General features: G+C 49.1%; 1 protein-coding gene across 1 annotated transcript in view; it reads right to left on the bottom strand.

Moving 5' to 3' along the window:
• KANSL3 (KAT8 regulatory NSL complex subunit 3) overlaps positions 1–13,892 on the bottom strand; it is a 37,078-nt gene extending 23,186 nt beyond the window's left edge. Inside the window, exon 1 of the mRNA XM_038759594.1 lies at positions 13,833–13,892. The gene's annotated coding sequence lies outside the window, so the exon portion shown is untranslated. The remainder of the gene's footprint in view (positions 1–13,832) is intronic.
• Between the last annotated feature and the right edge of the window lie 578 nt (positions 13,893–14,470).

Genomic DNA, 14,470 nt, shown 5'->3' with positions numbered 1-14,470 from the left:
TTCTGTGTGCAGAGCAATGAGTGCAGAGCGTTTGGGAAACTATGACACAGCAGAGGTGGCAGATCCGTTCCCTGCCCACCTGCAGCCTACAATCTAGAGAAAGAGCTTCAGAGTCATGAAACTCAATCAGGTTTTGGCCCCTTAGTTTTTTTTAAAAATGGCATTTATTAAGCGCTTACAATGTGCAAAGCACTGTTCTAAGTGCTGGATAATAACAGTGTTTATTAAGCACTTACTATGTGGAAAGCACCGTTCTAAGCGCTGGGGAGTTTACAAGGTGACCAGGTGGTCCCACGTGGGGCTCACAGTCTTAATCCACATTTTACAGATGAGGTCACTGAGGCCCAGAGAAGTGAAGTGACTTGCCCAAAGTCACACAGCTGACAAGTGGCGGAGTTGGGATTTGAACTGATGACCTCTGACTCCAAAGCTCATTCCACTGTGCCACGCTGAATGCTTATTATCTTTGCTCCTTTCCTGTAATTTATTTTACTGCCTGTCTCCCTCACTAGAATGTAAGTCCCTTGAGGGCAGAGATTGCACTCATCCTATCCCACCTAGATTCCGGCATGGGCCTCCTGGCTGACCTCCCAAGCTCCTGCCTCTCCCCATACTTCGCTCGGTGTTCAGATCATCTTCCTACAGAAATGTTCAGGACGTCACCCCCGTCTCCCCCAAAATCCCCAGTGGTTGCCCATCCACCTCCGTATCAAACAAAAACTCCTCACCATTGGCTTTAAAGCAGTCCATCGCCTTGCCTCCTCCTACCTCACCTCGCTTCTCTCCTTCAACAACCCAGCCCACACACTTCACTCCTCTGGTGCTAACTTTCTCACTGCATCTCCATCTCACCTGTGTCACGGCTGACTGATGCTCCCTCCCAAATCTGCCAGACAATTACTCTCCCCGCCTTCAAGGCCTTATTGAAGGCACAACTCCTCCAAGAAGCCTTCCCAGACTAAGCCTCACTTTTCCTCATCTCCCACTCCCTTCTACGTCGCCCTGACTTGCTCTTCCCCTGCCTCCCAAACCCACGGCACTTCTGTATATGTCTGTCATTTTATTTATGTCTGTCACTTTATTTATTTGTATTGATGTCAGTCTCCCCCGACTCTAGACCGTGAGCTCGTTGTGGGCAGGGAATATCACCGTTTATTGCGTATTGCATTTTCCCAAGTGCTTAGTACAGTGCTCTGCACACAAAAAGCGCTTTAGTAAAACTGAATGAATATTAATTTAGTAAGATTGAATGAATGAATATTAACTGCACTTTACTCTCCCTCAGAGGCATAACACAATGCTCTGCACAAAGCAATCAATAAACAATAATAATTCTGATATCTGTCAAGTGTTTATTATGTCCCAGACACCACTAAGGGCCGGGGTAGTTGCAAGGTAATCAAGTCAAACACAGTCCCTGTCCCGCATGGGCCTCACAGTCTGGGTAGGAGGGAGAACAGATACTGAATCCTCATTTTTCAGGAGAGAAAACTGAGGCAGAAGTTCAGTGGCTTGCCCACGGTCACACGGCTGGCAAGTGGTGGAGCTGTGATTAGACGCCAGGTCCTCTGATTCTCTTTTCACTATGTCTCGCTACTTCCCAATAAATCGACTGCCTGTTGGTCTGAGCTGAGTCCAGAAACCTGCTGCTCTGCTCATGTTTGTCGTCGTCATTGTCTTTTGTATCGTTGTTCGTCCTTTCTTATGTGTTTATCACCCACACCTCTTCCCCCAACCCTTTGGGGGCCAAGAATGATGTCTTCAGCTCATCTAAGCATTTCTCTCCCGGCACTCAGTACAGTGTTTCTCAGATAGTACGCGCTGACTAGAAGTATCACTACTACAACAGTCAAGCACGGCCCTCCCCACCCACCCCTTTTCTTCTCCTCCATCTTCTCGTCATCTCGGAGACAGGCGCCCTCCCTGTCTCACCCCGTCAGACTTCGACCTTCATAAGCGCTTAGTACAGTGATCTGCACAAGGTAAGCGCTCAATCAATACGATCGAATATGAGAAATGGTGCTGACAGTGGGCTTCCGCGAGAACCAGTGTGGTCGAGTGGAAAGAGCACAGGACTGGGAGTCGGGAGACCTGGATTCGAATCCCGGCTCTGCCTCTTCCCAGATGGGAGACCTTGGACAAGTCACTGAATTTCTCTGTGCCCTGGATTCTTAAACTAGGATCCTTTGGACTGAGAGCCCCCATGTGTGGCAGGGATTGTGTCTGATCTGATTGTACTGTATCTACCCCAGTGTTTAGCACGCTAACGGCACAATTCTTCTTATTACTCAGCCTTAAGCCCTCCTTTTCTCTTCTCCCACTCCCTTCTGCCTCATCATGACTTGTTCATTTCATTCACCCCCACTCCCAACTCCACAGCACTTAGGTACAGATCTGTAATTTTATTTATTTATATTAATATTTGTATTATTTTTATTTATGTCTGCCTCCCCCTCTGGACTGTAAGCTTGTTGTGGGCAGGGAATGTGTCTGCTATATTGTATTCTCCCAAGTGCTTAGTACAGTGCTCTGCGCACAGTAAGAGTGCAATAAATACCATCGACCGACTATTACTATATACGGGATTCACGACTAAAAGATCTTTCCGCCCAACCAACACAGACCATTCCACTTCCTTCTCTTCACCCAAACTACTGGAAACGGTGGATGGAGAAGTAGAGGGGAAGTTACCTCACAAGTCTTTTCTTTTTTATCCACCCTAAGGAAGAGAAACCCTTCAGGCAGCGGTTCTGACTGCAGAAACTTGCTTCTCTGTGAAGGAGCAGTGTGGCTCAGTGGAAAGAGCCCAGGCTTAAGAGTCCGAGGTCATGGGTTCTAATCCCGGCTCCGCCACTTGTCAACTGTGTGTCTTTGGGTGAGTCACTTCACTTCTCAGTGCCTCAGTTACTTCATCTTTAAAATGGGGACTGAGACTGTGAGCCCCACGTGGGACAACCTGATTACCCTGGATCTACCCCAGTGCTTAGAACAGTGCTCGGCACATAGTAAGCGCTTAACAAATACCCGCATTATTATTATTATTACTAACAACCATAGAGCTGCTTCGCTTTCTTTTCTTGTCCCTAAACTGAGGTCAGCACCTGTCAACCTACGCCTGACATCGCTGTTGCCGGCACCGCCATCCTTCCCAGCTCACAAGCCCGTAACCTTGGCGTTACCCTCGACGCCGTTCTTTCATTCATCCCACATATTAGAGCCACCATTAAATCCTGTCGGTTCTACCCTCACAACAATGCTAAAACCCACCCCTTTCTCTCCATCCAAACTGCAACCAGATTAATGCAAGGACTCATCCTATCTTTAGCCAGAAGCAGGCCTGGCTCCGTGGCAATAGCCCGGGCTTGGGAGCCAGAGAACGTGGTTTCTAATCCCAGCTCCGCCACTTTTCTGCTGTGGGGCCTTGGGCAAGCCACTTCACTTCTCTGTGCCTCAGTTACCTCATCTGCATAATGGGGATTAAGACTGTGAACCCCACGTGGGACAACCTTGTATCTACCCCAGCGCTAAGAACGGTACTTGGCAAATGGTAAGCGCTTAAAAAATACCATTATTATTATTATTGTTATTATCCTGCCTTGATTACCATATCAGCATCCTTGCCGACCTCCCTGCTTCAAGGCTTTCCACACTCCAGTCCAGATCACTTTCCTTCAAAGACGTTCAGACGGTGTTTCCCCACTCCTGGAGAAACTCCACTGCCTGCCCATCTATCTCCACATTAAACAAAAACTCCTCATGGTTGGCTTTAAAGCAATCAACCGCCTTGCCCCTTCCTATCTCACCTGGCTAGTCTCCTACTATCAATCAATCAATCGCATTTATTGAGCGCTTACTGTGTGCAGAGCACTGTACTAAGTGCTTGGGAAGTACAAGCTGGCAACATATGGAGACAGTCCCTACCCACTTGGCCGGGGCACGGTGAAGAGGTGTAGAGGCGATCAATGAGGTGAGGTAGGATGGGGCGAGCTGACTGAATTAATACCCACCATTCTTCTGGCCTTTACACTATTATTTCACGAAACCCCAAAATCTTTCGGTAACTTATAAGAGAAGTACTGAGTGGAAACAGCCCGAGTCTGGGAGTAGGAGGACCTGGCTTCTAATCCTGGCTCCACCACTTGCCTGCTGTGTGACCTTGGATAAGTCACTTCGCTTCTCCGTGCCTCAGTTTCCTCATCGGTAAAACGGGGGCTCAACGTATGTTCTCCCGCCTACTTAACCTGTGAGGCCCGTGTGGACTGCGTCCGACCTGATCGTCTCGTATCTACCCCAGTGCTTAATACAGTGCCTGGCACGTAATAAGCGCTAAACCACCTTCCACCCCAGAGTGTGCTTGTCCAACGTGGAGATGAATGAATGTACATCGTCGGCTTCACTCTATGTAGTTTCACTTCAGGTGCCTTTGCTGGTGATCAGTGCTCTGCACATAGTAAGCGCTCAATAAATACGATTGATTGATGATGATCAGAAGCCCCCGCTCAGCTTCACTCGAGCAATTCCTCTCAAAACTCAGTACTGCACACCGGGGCTGACCAGACTGCCCTTTGAGATGCTTCATTGTTGTTTCCAACTCACCCTGATGACTATTTCGTGACTTCGACTAGTTTCCTTGTTTGCTTTTCTTGCTGCTATATTTATTCTGCAACACCAACCCAGGGGAAAAATAATGCAGACCACTGAGAAAAATCGTAACCACCTAGAAATTACTAGCTTTGGCAAATGAAAGCTGAGATCGCAGAACAGAGCCCCAAAGCCACAATGCTGATCTTCCCGAGCCCAAGCAAACGTTTAGGGGTTTTCTCTAGAGGCATACCAAACTGGTTCCAAAACCAAAAAAAGACATTTCTGAGTCCTGTCAGCTCCGCGGGAGGCATGGAAATTAGACTGGCAAAAGGAGACTATGACCTAACCCACAGATTAAGGTAAACTGTGTCTGAGAGATTCAATTAAAAGACCATTTTAAAAGAGGCCAGAGAACGTAAAGTACACATCTGTGGGTCCGAATCCGCCCAAGTGACCCGACTGCCGTAAAGAGCGAAGGCAGGGATGACCTTTTCATTTTAATTTTTCTGAGAAGACTTTGAGGGCACTGTCTGTCCTCACCCCAGAAAGTCAAATCTTCGGCGGCGGCAGCAGTGGTCAGAGAAAAAGCAAGCAAAACTTGGGTCACACACAATTCCGGGAGGCTCCCATGGAATGCTCCTCCACAGACAGTAAACTCCTAGTAGGCAGGGAACGTGTCTACCATCTCTATTGTACTGTACTGTCCCAGGTGCTTAGCCTAGTGTTCTGCACATGGAAAGCACTCAAAAACCATCGACCGATTGCTATGGTCCAGCCTGCATCGTCTAGAATAACAATTGTGGATACTGGTTAAGCGCTTACTATGTGCCAAATACTGTTCTAAAGCACTGGGGTGGAATCAAGGTAATCAATTCAGACACAGTCCCTGTTCCACATGGGGCTCGCAGTCTTAACCCCCATTTTACAGATGAGGCAACTGAGGCACAGAGAAGTGAAGCGACTTGCCCAAAGTCCCAAGGCAGACACGCGGCAGAGCCGGGATTAGAACCCAGGTCCTCTGACTCTGACTGGGAGTCAGTGCTCTTTCCACTAGGCCATGCTGCTTTCCAAGAAGCCCACTGAGAAAGGAACACCAGGAGGGTGATGGTTGTGCTTGTAGTTTCCCTTACCCCCCGGCCACTGCTTCTTGGCTCCGTGCTGGCTCCCCACCATCAGGCTTCGGCCGTAAGTGGCAATATTCGTGGGGCCCATGCTAGCCGCCTTTCAGGGAGGAAGATCTGTGGAAGGGCCACCCAATACGGAAGAGCTGATCAAGTTTCCCTCACCCTCCTGGTGGGGGAAGAGTTGAGGAATAATCCGGTTTTTCAAAGGCATCTTTGTGCGAGCGTGCTCGCACACAAGCACACACACACCCCAACTCAAATCAATCAATAGTACTGATTGAGCGCCTACTGCACGCAGAGTATTGTACCAAGCCCCCGGGAGAGATCAAAAGAGTCAGGGGGACACCATCTCTGCCCTCAAGCAACTTACAAGTCTAGAGGGGGAGACGCAAAAATAAACTACAGATCGATAAAATGAAGGAATCAAGCACGTAAGATAGGCACATAAGTGCGACAGGAGTTGGGAGGCTTAGGTGGTCAGAGGGCTGAAGGGGCAGTTGGGGGAATGAAAAGCGGGGAGATTAATTTGGGAAAGCTTCTTGGAGAGGATGCGATTCGGCAGGGTTTTGACGAAGGGGAAAGAGGGGGTCCCGGTTAGGGTGAGGGTGCGACGTTAGTGACCAAGATAGATGAGAATGAGGCCCGGTGAGTAGGGAACTTGAGAGGAATAAAGCGGGGAGAAGAGAGTGGATAAGTAAAAGGGAGAGAGCTCGCCGAGTGCTTTAACACTAATGATCGGGAACTTCTGCTAGACTGAATGTTCCTGGTGGGCAGAGATTGTGTCTACGACGATATGCACTGTAGACTCCCAAGTGCTTAGTACAGTGCTTTGCAAAAGAAGAATATGACCTAACCCAAAGATTAAGGTAAACTGTGTCTGAGAGATTTAATTAAAAGAGCGTTTTAAAAGTTGTAAAATCTCTTGGCTGATTGAGGAGTGGGGGAAGATGAACAGAATGACGTTTCAGAAGAAATTATCGAGGCAGGAAAGTAAAGCTCGGATGGGAATGGGGAGACTGGAGGCCAGGAGGTCAGTAAGGAGGCTGAAGTAGTAGTTGAGCCAGGCCACTTTAGGTGCCTGGACCGGTGTGGTGACCATTTGGTTGGCAGGAAAGGACGGATTTTGGAAATGCTGAGGGAGAACTGACAGGATCTGGCCACAGACAAAGGGACAGTTGAAAGTAAGGGAGCAGTCAAGGATAAGGCCTTCAGGCGTCTGTGACGTCAACTGCGATGGAAAAGTAGTGTGGCGCAAAGGATTTGGTCAGGGGGCGGGGAAGGATGAATTCCATTTTTAGATGTTTTGAGCCTGAGGTGCTGGCAAAATTTCCAAAGATGATAGAGGAAGAGGACGGTTGGGGCTAGTGAGGTAGATTTAGAGGTCATCCACAAGGAGACAGATGGGAGGTGAAGCTGTGGGAGAGGATGAGCTTTCCGAGGGAGTGACCCTGAGAAAAAGAGGACCACATATAGTGGGAAAGGAGGTGGATGAGCTGGTGAAACAGACTGAGAATAATGGGCTGGGGAGGAAGAATGAACTGAGAGAAAAAAAAACTGTGCTGGGAAACCCAGGTGTTTCCAGAATCAATCAATCGTATTTATTGAGCGCTTACTGTGTGCAGAGCACTGTACTAAGCGCTTGGGAAGTACAAGTTGGCAACATATAGAGACAGTCCCTACCCAAAAGTGGGCTCACAGTCTAGAAGGGGGAGACAGAGAACAAAACCAAACATATTAACAAAATAAAATAAATAGAATAGATATGTACAAGTAAAATAAATAATAGAGTAATAAATATGCACAAACATATATGCATATATACAGGTGCTGTGGGGAAGGGAAGGAGGTAAGACGGGGGGGATGGAGAGGGGGACGAAGGGGAGAGGAAGGTGGGAATGATCTATGGTGTCCAAGAGAACCGAGAAGTTGAGAAGATCTAAAACAAAATAGAGTTCATTAGATATGTGAAGGACGTTCCTGATATTGGAGAGGGTAGTCCTCAGAGGAGTAGAGTGGGTGGAAACCAGAATGTAGAGTCATGGAAGGAACTGTAGCTGGGGAGATGGGGCAATAGCTGGAAGGTGCAGTGAGATCATCATCCTCATTAATGGTATTTATTGAGCACCTACTGCATGCAGGGCACTACACTAAGTGCTTGGGAAGAGTACGATACGACAGAGTTGGTGGACACGTTCCCTGTCCGCAATGACTTTACAGTCTGGAGGTTGAGTTTACCGTCTAGGGAAGTTTTTTGCTTTAGGATCCGGGAGACAAAGGCGTGAACAAAGAGAAAAGGGAAGGAGTCAAGAGACGGTGAGAGACTGAGGATGGAGGTCAGGAAGGGAAGAAGAGAGGCAGCATGTGCTTTTATAGTAAGGTGGGAATAGCAGAGGTGCGAGACAGAGAGAGAGAGAGAGAGAGAGAGAGAGAGAGAGAGAGAGAGAGAGAGAGAGAGAGAGAGAGAGAGAGAGTGAGTGTTACACTAGCTGAAGCCTAGGAGTTGACAGAAGAGACAGAAGAGCTAGAGCAGGGAAGGATGAATCTAAAGTAATCCAGGTCGGCCCAGGGCCCAAATTCATGCCAAGAGCAGAAACCTCACACTGCTGGCAACTTCCAGCTTTGGCCACCCACCCTCACCCCACGTTTTGGCAGCTGCAATCGGGAATTTGGAAAAGAAGTGAGAAATAAATATGCAGTATGAAAGAAACCTGCCGACGTTGAGAATCTGATTCAAAAATGACATCTGAAACCCCAGGGATTTACCTAAGGAGGAGGAATCAACGGGATTGGAAGGGCCGGCCACTTTCCATAGCACTTTTTCAACAACATATTCTCGACCCAGAAGCACTGTAATTTCAAGGTGGAGGGAAGGAATGGTCAGTGTGACGTCCGTCTTCCTCCAGCGACAATGTCTGAGAAGCAGCATGGCCTAGTGAATGGAGCAGGGGCCTGGGAATCACAAGGACCTGGGTTCTAATCCTGGCTCTGCCACTCATGTGCTGTGTGGCCTTGAGCAAGCAAGTCACTTCACTTCTCTGTGCCTCAGTTGCTTCATCTGTAAAACGGAGATAAGACTTGTGAGCTCCATGTAGGACACGGACTGTGTCCAGCCTGAATAGCTTGTATCTACCCTGGCGCACAGTAAGTGCTTAACAGATACCATTAAAAAATAAAAAGTTTTCAGTCCATCACTTTGGAACTTTGGGTTTGAAGCCACAGAGGAAGCCAGGATGAGAAACATGGAACCTCAAATGGGAGATGGGGTGGGGGTAAAATCTACTTAATAATAATAATGATGATGGTATTTGTTAGGCGCTTACTACATGCCAAGCACTGTTCTAAGCGCTGGGATAGAGACAGGTTAATTAGGATTAACACAATCCCTGTCCCACATGGGGCTCACCCTCTTATCCCCATTTTACAGCTGAGGTAACAGGCATGGAGAAGTGAAGTGACTTGCCCAAGGTCACGCAGCGGACCTGTGGCAGAGCTGAGATTAGGACCCAGGACCTTCTTACTCCCAGGCCTGTGCTCTATCCACTGAGTCACACTGTAACAAACTATGGAGGGAACATGGGCAAGACTAAAAACAAACCACATATTAAAACGCAGTCGTAGGACTATTAATTTAGCACTTAAATTGGGCAACACACCGGACTATAAAATCTGTAATGCACCCAAATTGCCATTTTAATGACTGCTAAAGCTCGGGACTCTTTCAGAAGAGTCATGGTTTTCCATTTGGAAGCAGAGTTTTAAATGCAGGATGTGATTGTTTGCCATTTCACTATTCTGAAGAAGCCAAAGCCATTGAGTTTTATGAGTTCAACCCTCATGACTTCAAGTTAAAATCATAAGTTTTCTCATCATCCTGTTTCCCCTTTTGTCTCTCACTTCAAGCCTGACTAGAGGGATAATACTTGCCAACTATATATGAAGCCTGATTAGCACTGCCAGGGGCTGATTTTAAATTGGCTACTGTGAGTCCCTCTTCTAGACTGTGAACCCATTCTTGGGTAGGGATCGTCTCTATTTGTTGCTGAATTGTACTTTCTGAGCACTTAGTACAGTGCTCTGCACACAGTAAGCCCTCAGTAAAAACCCAGAATTCGGACAGAGGCCTCAAACCAACCGATAAAAAGGTTAAAACGATTTCTCAGTCCAAACTTGACCATAGTCAGGCCAAACATATTTTCAATGGGAATAATCCACGAAGAAAAATGTTCAAAAAACAAAAAAAAATCCTAAACATTTTAAGACCTCAAATGAAGTAGCTAAGTGAAGTAGGCAATAAGGTAGCCTTCTAAACTTTCACCTCCACAGCTTCTCAACACAATATACCTAAGAGCTATAGAGTTAATGGTCCCCCTAGTCATCGGTTCAACATCAGACCTGGATGGGCTCAATAATGCAGCAGGATTAGGTGTGAAAAGGCCCGGGGAAGGCTCTGAGGCCAGGCTATTTTCCAGCCAGAAATGCTTGTGTCCCATTAAAACAATCTAGCTTTGCGGGGAATTTCTACCACACCCCCTTAATTGTTTCTATGGCTTCCCTAGCAAGCCATCAATAAATATGATCAATAAATATCAATAAATATCAATAAATACGATTGATGATGATGATGAAGCCTCCTACTACCCCTCTCCCAACTCTTTCCCTAATCCAATGTTCACACCTCTTTCCCCTGCCTGAAAAGCCTTTCTTCCTCAGCTTCTCCAGGCCACATCTTGCCCCTCCTTCCAAAGTCCCCGGGCTGTCTCAGATGAACCCTCCTCCTGGCAGTCCCATCAGTTAAATGCATCAGTAGAGGCCGTTTATATAGGTAGAGGACTGTTGTGGTTTAGTTCAAGCCATGGGACAGGATACCCAGTGGTCAGGAAAGACAACTATCTCTGACGAGACACCGGAGAACGCTTGGAGGAACCATTTGATGGCGGCCCGGCTTGAGGTCCGTCCGTCCGACCTCAAGGGTCACTGTGCACTTTCTGGGACAAGGGACTGTGTCTTATCTGCTCGTATTATACCTACCCCGGGGCTCATTATAGCGCTGGGCACAGAATGTACACTTAGCAAATACCACTAGTACGCTGCCTGCACACGGCAAGCGCCCAATAAATACCACTGATTGGTTACGTAATTTCTAACTTTTATAATAATAATAATATCGATGGTATTTGTTAAGCGCTTACTTTGTGCCAAGCACTGCTCTGAGTGCTGGGGGAGATACAAGGTAATCAGGTTGTCCCACCTGGGGCTCACAGTCTTAATCCCCATTTTACAGATGAGGTAACTGAGGCACAGAGAAGCAAAGTGACTTGCCCAAGGTCAGACAGCAGGCAAGTGGAGGAGCCGGCATTAGAACCCACGTCCTCTGGCTCCCAAGCCCGTACTCTTTCCAATTTGTTCACTGGATCTCTCATCAAATCACTTGTCCAATGTCTTCTGGAACCTGTGGGTAACTGGTGCCTGCGAACTTCCTGAAGTATGGAATGCCATGTAACTATCATCCGATCCGTGAAAAGGCTTGCTTTGAGGCCACTACCTTAAAATTTGTCCTAAAGTTGGGGAACTAGTGTGATCTCCCTGAGGGACGGGAACAGTATCTAACTGCCACCTCTGTATTCTCTCCCAGCACACAGTGCCTGGGCTCTGCAGACAGTAAGCGCTTATAATAACGGTATGTCAAGTGCTTACTACGTGCCAAGCACTGTTCTAAGTGCTGGGGTAGATACAAGGTACTCAGGTTGTCCCTTGTGGGGCTCACAGTCTCAATCCCCATTTTACAGTTGGGGTAACTGAGGCACAGAGACGTGAAGTGACTTGCCCAAAGTCACACAGCTGCTAAGTGGCGGAGCCGGAATTAGAACCCATGACCTCTCTTTCCCAAGCCCGGGCTCTTTCCACTAAGTCACGCTGCTCCTCTAAATACTGCTGCTTAATAAATACTATTATGACTCCTTTTTCACCCTGCCGGCACCTTTCAGAATTTTTACGAACTTCCATCCGGTCTCCCCTCAAGCTTCATTTCTCCAGACTGTGGAGTCGTAATCTTTTCAGTCTATCATTCGAAGGCCACTCCACCTCCCTGGCTACTTTTGGTGGCCATATCTTTGCCCATTTCACCTAACCTCGGGAAAAGGAAACACAGCAACCAACCATGTTGCAGTGTACTCTCCCAAGTGTTTAGTACAGTGCTCTGCACTGTAAGCGCCCTATAAATCCCATCGATTGACTGACAGTTCTGGGTCACGTTTGGTGGTCCAGGGTGGGGGGATGGGGGCTACAGGAGGGTCCTGGCTGTGATATCTTTGTTGTTTAACGTTGGGATTTTTCATCTAAGGTGTTCTGCTGTGGTCATCTTGCGTGGCCAAGTTTTTGATGAGAGTTATCCACCCGGCTACCCACCATGGCCTCTTTTCCAAGCAGCCTGGCCTGCTGGATCGAGCTTGGGCCTGGGGGCCAGAAGGACCTAAATTCTAATCCCGGCTTCATCACTTGTCAGCTGCGTGACCTTGGGCAAGTCACTTCACTTCCCTGTGCCTCAGTTACCTCATCTGTAAAATGCGGATTAAGACTGTGAGCCCCATGTGGGACAGGGACTGTGTCCAACCTGATTAGCTGCTATCTACCCCTGCGCTTAGAACAGTGCTCGACACATAGTAAACATTAAAATACCATCGTTATCAGTATTATTACTCCGCTGGTTTCCTTCCCTCTGCCACGTCTCGAAGATGGCCGACAAAGCCAGACCGCTTGCTAACTGCTACGCCAACCCTAGGCCTCCACCATTGTTGTGCAAGGCTGCTTTACTTTTACATGCATTTCCACGCCTTCGGTTTCTCCTTTTAAAGTTCTCCTCAGAGTCCCTCTCAGGGAAGTAGCTGGCCCGCGTATGCTTCCTGGACGAGAGGGTGAGCTCGACACGCTGTTTCTCCCTCCAAGGCTCCTGCTCACCCACCTACAGCTAGTGGTGGCACCGAGGTGGGTCAGGCAAGCCAGAGAGGGAAGGAAATCACTCACTGTCCGCTTTCTTGGCCGGGGAAAGAGTAGCCCCTGTGCTGGGTGCCACACCACGTCTGGGAGTAGTTTGGCAGAGGAGGGGCAGGCTGTTGCTTTCTCTTCTCTCCCCCTTCTCTTTATTACACACACCTACCGTACCGAGTCCCCCCGGCCCCTCCTTGCCCAGCTTCTCCTGCGGGCGCTAGAGCAGGTGGGCAGCTTCCCCGGGACCTGCCCAGGGTGAACCATCCTATAGACTCAGCTGGAGGCGGCGCAAGGGACCCGGGCTGGTCCCCAGCCTCCGCCTTCTACTTCCTTCTCTCCCGCTCTCTTCCCTTCCCCCACCCCTCGTCCTCCTCCTCTTCCGTCTCCCTTTTCCAGCCCTGCTGGCTACGAGGCAGCCCCGTGGTGCCCAGGCGCCCTCACAGGGTGTCGCGCAGGGCGTTCCTCGGGGGACCACGGACCGTCCGGCTCAAATGCTTCATTTTGTCTGGCTCCTCTGCACAAAAGGGTGTAGAGGCCAGCCACTTCATCCAGGGCAACTTCCCACGTCATAGCTATCAAACGACCTCGTTAGCTAGTTCCTCTCTGGGCTCTCCGAAAGAGCAGTTTGGGGGGCTACGCCTTGCGTATGGTCACAACTGCGGACGGGCTCCACGGCCACACGCCCCAGTCCTGAGACGGAGATGCGCTCCTTCCATTGTCTTTTTCTGAAAGGCCTACTTTGGATTCTGGGCGATCCCGAGCTCGTTTCTGTCGGCAAGGAACATGTCGGCTGACTGTCGTACTGTACTCTCCCAAGTACTCAGAACAGTGCTCGGTACATCATAAACACTCAAATACCACTGATTGATTGGAACACGTCTGGTGACTATTGTAACTGTAGTCTTCCAAGCACTTAGCACGGTGCTCAATAAACTCCACTGATGGATTAATCCCACTAGCTCCTTTCCCCTCTTCTTATGTCCTTCCCTCTGTTGGCCTCATGGCCTTCTCTCATCCCTCTTCTTCCTGGGTTGCGACTTCCCGCTGCTTGGGGTGCGAGAGAACCCAGGGGGTCTTGACTCCATCAGTTTGGTCATTAAGGCGGCAAGGGTCAACGTTGCCAATAGGGCTCAGTCCTACCTGTTGACGTGCTCCTCCCAATCCTCCGGAGGCGGTGGGGCGTCCGCGTCGGTGCGGGCGAAGATGACGTGCCGTTCGCACTCGTTCATGACGCTCCGCGCCTTCTGGTTGTCATACAGGGGCACGAGCGTCGGGGTGACGGTCTCCACATCGATTGGGATGTCCGCTTCGCTACGGGCAAACCAAGAGACGGGCATGAGAGCCTGGAAGGAAGAGCCCAGAACCCAAACGGGCCTGCTTGCACCTGCTCCTCTAGGCCTGACAGACTGACGGCTTCACCACGCACAATGCGGAAGGGGAGAGGGGTGGGGACACTTCGCCTATACAGCGTTGTACAGCTCACAAGGAGAAGCATGGGTTTGGTTTTGATGACCCCTCCACAGTCCGCTTCCCCCACCCCTGTGCATTATCTGCAGAGCGCTGCTGAAGGAGGTCCAGACCCCAGGCTGACTTCATCCACCTCAAATTCATCACCTGTTTTAACTCTGCCCTGGAACAGTATTTTTCCACCCTTACTGACTCCCATGCCCAGCTGTTTCACACATTTAACTCTCGCCTCAAACCCCTGTCCCCCCACCCCCATCATCTCTTCCCCCGGGTGACCTGGCCACATACAGCACTGATAAAACTGAAATCCG

The sequence above is a fragment of the Tachyglossus aculeatus genome, chromosome 17 (genome assembly GCF_015852505.1).
Source record: "Tachyglossus aculeatus isolate mTacAcu1 chromosome 17, mTacAcu1.pri, whole genome shotgun sequence".
Taxonomy (NCBI): Eukaryota; Metazoa; Chordata; class Mammalia; order Monotremata; family Tachyglossidae; genus Tachyglossus; species Tachyglossus aculeatus.
Note: the sequence above shows the minus strand (reverse complement) of the source record. Positions and strands in the feature narration are given on the sequence as shown.